We start from the raw sequence: 7,599 nt of genomic DNA, 5'->3' as shown, positions 1-7,599 counted from the left end.
ATTCATTTTTTTATGCATTAGCTAAGCACACAATTGTGCTCTCACCTAGTTCATAGCAAATCCTGCTGCAGAGAAATGCAGGTCACATCTGACCAGTGATTCTTGCTCACATGATCCCTGAGCGCTCGTCCTGTGCTGGATCCTTACACCCTGGTGTCATGCAGGTGGTGCAGACGACTGGTCAGTAGCACAGGAAAGTTCATTCTTTGAAACTCAGGCCTCATACAAGTGCTTCAAATTTCACCAGAATTCTGACTGATTCCCTTAGTGGACATAGTTCAGTATCTTGTTTCGTTGAAGGTTAAATCATCTACTGATTTTCTCTTGTTTTGGGGTATTCTGAGCTGGGAAGAGCTGCCTGGAGGTGAGTGATCAGGACAAACCAGCCCTGAGGTCAGAGCTGCCGGTCTCAGTCACTGCTCTTTCTTGCAAGCAGGAGAATATTGCTGTTAGCTCTTGACATTCACAGCTTTTGTCACTGAGGACTTCCAGAAATAACTTGTGCTACAGGAGTGTTGAGGACAACCCTGTGTCCTCTTCAGGCTGCAAGTTCCAAACCTGAAAGGGAACCAGGGAAACCTGCAAATGATACAAATGGAAATTTGGGCTGGGGAAACGGGAAGCAGACAGAGGAATGAGGAGAGCTATTCTGCATGGGTCTGTTTTCTGTATTTCTGTTCTTTCCCATTTCTGTGGCGTGTGTTCTATCAGAACCTCGGGTGTGTTGTTGTTCTGTAAGGCTGCAGACACATTTACAGGCTGCCAAGCTCCCTCATAAGGACTCCGTATGGTCATCAGACCTGATGCTGTTCTTTCTGGAGAGCCAGAATGGGCATAAGCAAAGGGGAGCAGAAGAGGAACCAGCACTGTGGCTCCACTGTGCCAGAGTGACGTCAGGAATTAATTCTAGATGTTGTTTTGTTTTTGTGTGTTGGTTTTGCCTTGATTTCTCAACTCTCTTTCTGTCAAAACACACATTTTCTAACTCCACCCCTTTGTTCCTCTCCCCCACAGCAGTGAGGGGGGACTGAGTGAGCAGCTGTGTGGGGCTGAGCTGCGTGATGGGGACAGGGGGAGGAGGAGCCCACAGCCTTGTCCTTGAATGTCCTCACGAATGGAACTTAGAGTATCAGGTATTTCAACTCAGTGTCAGATCCCCTTCAACATTTTCTTCTCTACGCAAAACCAACCCAGATCTCCCAGGCTCTCCTTGTATGTCATCTGTTCCCTGCTGTGTGTTCATGGCCATTGAATGCATTTGTTCCCCTCTGTCCATGTCCTTCCCAGGCTTGGGAGCCCAGCAGGGACACATTGGTCCCCGGTCCCAGCAGTGCTGAGCTGAAGAGGATTCCTCCCCAGTGAGCAAGGAGGCCGGGCAACAGGCCAGGAGGCTGCATGGACAAACGAGGCTGGGAAAACGTGGGCCCAGTGCCGAATGGGATGGGGACCAGGTGACAGAGGATATGGGACAGGGCTGAGGTCCTGAATGCTTTATTCACCTCAGGCTTCAGCAGCCAGATCAGCCTTCTGGAATTTCATTTCCCACAGCCCCGGAGGAGAGGCCAGGAGGAGGAACATGTACCCTTGCACAATCCATGTCACAGGACCATGGCCATAATGAAAGGATTTGTGCAGAAGTTTTCCAGGGAAGTCAGTGCTGGGAGCTCAACTGAATGAAGAATGCAGAGCATCCAGTGTTTTCTCACACAGCAAGACCCTTTGTCTCATTGTAGAATGCTGTCATGCTGGCTAAGCCCAATTCCCACTTCCCAAACCATGCTGACTGTCCCTGCGGAAAAAGGGCTGAGAACCAAGGCAAGGCACAGAGGAGAAGTGAGGCTGTGCTGGACAGGAGCCCAGGCAAGGTGCACTAACCCAGCACTTGCCCAAACTTCAGCCTCTGCAGCTCTCAGCACAGCTCCTCCTGCACCATCAATGGCACCAGCCCTTCCTGCAGCCCTCCCTCCAGTGCCTTTTAGTGCCACCCAGCCAGAGGGACATTTCCTGCACCTGCCATTGCCTGACAAGAGCCCTGGGCAGCAGCTGACAGAAAGAAATGCTGTGAGATCTGTCTTCCCCATCAACTGGTTTTTGGTTCACTCTGCTGCAGAGCTGCTCCAGGGTGGTTCTGCTCCACAGTAATACGTTGCTGCATCCCCAAGCTCTGCTGCCAGGAGATGCAGTGTGAAGCTGTTCTTGGAGCTCTCCACTCTTCCCTTAAAGTGATCTTGGAAACCATCTCCATAGGTATCTGCAAGGCTCTCATAAATCCATTCCAGAGAGCCCCGTGGGCCCTGATGGTACCAGTACATCAAGTAGTTGCTCATACGATCGCCCTTCATGCTGCAGTGGAAGGTGAATACATCGTCCTCTCGCACGGTCACTCCCTTGGGCTGCTGCTCCAAGGCCATCTGGCCATTGACTGCTGCAGAGAGCAAGAACGAGCCACAGTCACTGCAAGATCCAGCAAAGGTCAGGGCAATGCTGGTGGGGCTTTGGACTGGCCCTGGATCTGTGGGAGGACAAAATCCTCCTCTTGGAAGCCAGCTGACACAGATGGGCAGAGCTGGTGGCAGCTGGCAAGGCTCACAAGGAAGGAGACAACACATTTCCCTCGTTGCTTTTCCCGGTCACACAGGAAGCTTTTTCTACTTTTCCCCAAAGAAGCAGGAAGGATTAACACCTTGGGGGGGCAAACTCCTTTGTCCTTGCCAAGACAGGATGGTGAGGCACCCACTGTCCTGTCCCTGAAGCTGCTCTGGGTGAGCAGAGCAAAGCCAAAGGGCTGTCGCTGTCGCAGGCAGTGGGGCTGTGCCCTGTGCTGCCATGGCCCAGCTGCTCTGTGCCAGAGGGGCCGCAGTGCCCCAGGAGCAGTGTCCAGTGCCAGGGCCAAGCGCTGGGCCCCGAGATCTGAGTGCAGCAGGGAGGTGCCCTGCGTGTGCCCAGGCTGCAGAGCAGGCAGCTGGCACGGAGGTGCCCAGCTCAGAGGCACCAGAGGAGCAGGGCTGCTCTCCCCGTGCTCCACAGGCATGGCTGGGCAGCTGGAGCCGGGGCACAGCTGCGGCTGCAAGCGCTCAGCACAGCTGCCCAGAGCCCTGCAGAGCCCAGGGCCACGCTCAGCTCCTGGGGCCAGCAGCCCTTGCCTGCACTTACCTACAATGGGCAAGAAGCCCACACACAGGGCACTCCACATGGCCAGGCCCGCTCTCAGTGGCCTCTCTGCAGCTTCTCTGCGCCTGCACAACAGCTCTGCCCACACCTGCCCTGCCTGGGCCTCTGCCACTGCTCTCAGGCCCAGGCCCTGCTGGTCCCTCCCTCTGCCTGTGACAGCACTGAGGGGGAGAGGTGGGGCACCAGGAGCACAGCTTGAAGCTCTTGCTGACCTCCGGGGTGTCTATCAACCTGTGTGGTTCCGATCCTTCTGTGAAGCCCTCTCCATGCTCATGCTTTGTGTGATGCTGGGGAAGAGCCTCAGTTTTGATTTGGAGTGGCTCAGTGAGAACACAAAATAGGGCAATTGCATTTCGAAACCCCAACAGCCTCATTTGGCATCCAGTGTGGGACATGAACATTTGAGATAAGAACAGATCTGCCCTGAGTGGGCTGAAGACCAATCTGACCTCAGAATTAGTTGTATCTGGTATGGAGCCACTGGTGCCAATTCTGCTGGGGCTGTTCCTGTGGCTGTGGGACCTAACGCTGTGGATGTTCCCATATCAGCTCCTCATGATGATATTGTGCAGGGCTGTGGGGACTGAGAAGGGGACTGGGGAGAGGACAGAAACACTCAGCCTCTGAAGGTGGCTCCTGTCAAGTGATAGAGAAAGATATTGACTACAGGATGACCTAGTAGAGGTCCCAGGCAGTTGAAATGCCATGGCCAGAGACTCTGTTCATCACGAAAGTAAAACTGTGTGTGCACAATGCCTATTAGAGGTGCCCACTCAATAAGTGCTGATGTGTCTCTACTCCAGACATGTCGCAAGGTAAAACGGCTGAGAGCCAAGGAGAGGCGCAGAAAAGAAATGAAGCTCTGCTGGACAGGAGCCCTGGCAAGGTGCACTAACCCTGCACTTCCCCAAACTGCAGCCTCTGCAGCTCCCAGCACAGACCCTCCTGCACCATCAATGGCACCAGCCCTTCCTGCAGCCCTCCCTCCAGTGCCTTTTAGTGCCATCAAACCAGAGGGACATTTCCTGCACCTGCAATTGCCTGACAAGAGCCCTGGGCAGCAGCTGACAGAAAGAAATGCTGTGAGATCTGTCTTCCCCATCTGCTGGTTTTTGGTTCACTCTGCTGCAGAGCTGCTCCAGGGTGGTTCTTGCTCCACAGTAATACGTTGCTGCATCGCCTGGCTCTGCTGCCAGGATCTGCAGTGTGTAACTGTTTTGGGAGCTGTCCTTTCTTGCCTTAAAGCGATCTTGGAAACCTTCTCCGTAGGAATAGCTGTCCCTGCAAATCCATTCCAGAGATCCCCGTGGACCCTGACGGTACCAGTACATGTAGTAGTTGTTCATATGATCTCCCTTCATGCTGCACTGAAAGGTGAATTCATCTCCCTCTCGCACGGTCACTTCCCTGGGCTGCTGCTCCAAGACCACCTGGCCAGTGACTGCTGCAGAGAGCAAGAACGAGCCACAGTCACTGCAAGATCCAGCAAAGGTCAGGGCAATGCAGTTGGGGCTTTGGACTGGCACTGGACCTGTGAGAGGACAAATCCTCCTCTTGGAAGCCATCTGACACAGATGGGCAGAGCTGGTGGCAGCTAGCAAGCTCACAAGGAAGGAGACAACACATTTCCCTCCATCGTTTCCCCAGTCTGACAGGAAGCATTTTCTCATTTTCCCCAAAGAAGCAGGAAGGATTAACACCTTGGGAGGTCAAATCTCTTTTTCCTTGCCAAGACAGGATGGTGAGGCACCCACTGTCCTGTCCCTGATGCTGCTCTGGGTGAGCAGAGCAAAGCCAAAGGGCTGTTGCTGTCGCAGGCAGTGGGGCTGTGCCCTGTGCTGCCACGGCCCAGCTGCTCTGTGCCAGAGGGGCCGCAGTGCCCCAGGAGCAGTGTCCAGTGCCAGGGCCAAGCGCTGGGCCCCGAGATCTGAGTGCAGCAGGGAGGTGCCCTGCGTGTGCCCAGGCTGCAGAGCAGGCAGCTGGCACGGAGGTGCCCAGCTCAGAGGCACCAGAGGAGCAGGGCTGCTCTCCCCGTGCTCCACAGGCATGGCTGGGCAGCTGGAGCCGGGGCACAGCTGCGGCTGCAAGCGCTCAGCACAGCTGCCCAGAGCCCTGCAGAGCCCAGGGCCATGCTCAGCTCCTGGGGCCAGCAGCCCTTGCCTGCACTTACCTACAATGGGCAAGAAGCCCACGCACAGGGCACTCCACATGGCCAGGCCCGCTCTCAGTGGCCTCTCTGCAGCTTCTCTGCGCCTGCACAACAGCTCTGCCCACACCTGCCCTGCCTGGGCCTCTGGCACTGCTCTCAGAACCCAGGCCCCGCTGGTCCCTCCCTCTGCCTGTGACAGCACTGAGGGGGAGAGGTGGGGCACCAGGAGCACAGCTTGAAGCTCTTGCTGCCCTCCTGGCTGTCTCTCACCCTGCGTGGTCCCATCTTTCTGTGAAGCCCTCTCCATATTCACACTTTGTGTGATCCTGTGAAAGAGCCTTAGGCTTGATTTGCAGTGGTTCAGTGGGAAATCTAAATTGGAAAATTCCATTCCAAAACCACAACAGCCTCATTTCGCATGCAGTGTGGGGCATGAAGCATTGAGATACGAACAGATCTGCCCAGACTGGGCTGCAGACCAATCTGATCTCAGCATTAGTTGTATCTGGTATGGAGCCACTGGTGCCAATGCTGCTGGGCCGATCCTGTGGCTGTGGGACCTAACCCTGTGTCTGTTCTCATATGAGCTTCCCATGATGATATTGTGCAGGGCTGTGGGCACCGAGAAGGGGACTGGGGAGAGGACAGAAACTCTCAGCCTTGGAGTGGCTGCTGTCAAGTGTTAGAGAAAGATATCGTCCCAAGGATGATCTAGTAGTGTTCTCAGGCAGGTGGAACCCCATGGCCAGAGGCTCTGCCATCAAAACAGTGTGTGACCAGTGCCGTTAGAGTTGCCAACATAATCAAGGCTGTGGTGTCTCTGCTCTGTCTCCTTGCAGGCAATGTTTCAATACAGGTCACAAGAGAGGAATTTCCCTAATTGTCAGATGCTTTGGCATAGCCCGGAATCAACTAAGGCCCTCACCTACAGAAATCCCAAACTGACATCTATTTTCAAAGCTGTCCTTGGAAAGACAAACATTCCCTAGGGGTCTGCACTACCCAGTCCTGAATGGTTTTGCAGGGGGAAGATCAGGTTCCTATTACTTTAGTTCAGTCCATATCTGCTGACTGAAATACAAGGCAAAGAGAGAAATTGCCTTACAGTGAGGTTATTAACCATACACTTTTTGAGTTTCTGTTTGTGTTAGATCTAATTTTGTCAGGAAGTTCATAGGATTTTGGGCACAAAAGTGATAGGTCCGATTATGCCTAGCAGATGCAGGAATATGATTATTACATTGAATTTTTAATGTGGTGTAAGAAAACTGGAGGGTTCAGTGGTACAAAATGGTGTTTAGTGGTGCCCATTGTCATTGTGTTCATCACTGTGTTTTCCCATGTAACCTCTTGGAGAAAGCTTTATTCTTTCAGGATGCTTTAATGTTGTCTGCCACTGGAGAGAGCTCTCACCATTTTGACTTGATCAGCAGGATGGCTTACCACACTGCATGTCAGAGAATCAAGGCATTACTTTATTCTGGCTAGGAGGTGCAAGTGAAATAATTTCATCCATACATTGCACGGATTGTACAGAGAAAATCCTTCTATCCCACAACGGTTTCACTGGAGTTTTCTTGTGCTTCTCCAGTCAAAACCCAGGGAAATTCATTGGTTCAATGCTCATTGCTGCCAAGTTCCACAGTTTGTAGTGTTTGGTATTTTATTGATTACTACACCTTCAATGTTATTTTCATTCTCAGTCTTGGTTCCCTCATCGATCTTTTCCCAGACCAGGTGTCTCTGACCATGCCAGGGCTGGTGTTTGCAGCTGATGTTCATTAATGGTCGTTATCTTTTGTGTGTCTTCTGTGCTGCTCCCAGTCTGCTGAGATATTTTAAATGTCTGCTGAATTTTCTTTATATACTTTTAGTCAGGGTTTTTTTTTCACCTTAGCCCAGGGGAACAGGAACTGAAGTTTCTTTTCAAAGGACTTCTCAGCACTCCAGGCCTGAGGGTGTGAGCTGAGCAAGCTCAGTGCAGCAGCCCTTGCTGTGTCCTGGGCAGAGGCTCTCTTGAGGGCTGCAGGAGCTCAGGCAGGGGGAGCAAAGCCTTATCTCCCCTTCAGGATGTGGTTACCTTGTGTTTGCAAAAGCAGGGGAGGGTTGATGCTGCCTGGTGTGACTGAGTCAGAAATGGTGACCACAGCATCCTGCCTGTAGCCTGTGAGAGGGGCATGAGCTGGGGAAGGTGTGGGCTGGGCTCTGTTAGGCAAGAGCCAAGTTTCTATGGAAACTATCACTCCATCAAACCACCCCAGATTATTTTCTGGTGGCCC

General features: G+C 52.9%; 1 protein-coding gene across 1 annotated transcript in view; it reads right to left on the bottom strand.

The window, feature by feature from the left end:
* LOC135458564 (M1-specific T cell receptor alpha chain-like) overlaps positions 1–7,599 on the bottom strand; it is a 208,892-nt gene that overhangs the window by 151,114 nt on the left and 50,179 nt on the right. The window lies entirely within an intron of this gene.

This window comes from Zonotrichia leucophrys, chromosome 27 (assembly GCF_028769735.1).
Source record: "Zonotrichia leucophrys gambelii isolate GWCS_2022_RI chromosome 27, RI_Zleu_2.0, whole genome shotgun sequence".
NCBI classification, from domain to species: domain Eukaryota; kingdom Metazoa; phylum Chordata; class Aves; order Passeriformes; family Passerellidae; genus Zonotrichia; species Zonotrichia leucophrys.
The sequence above is the reverse complement of the archived record's forward strand: the minus strand, read 5'-3'. Positions and strand labels throughout refer to the sequence as shown.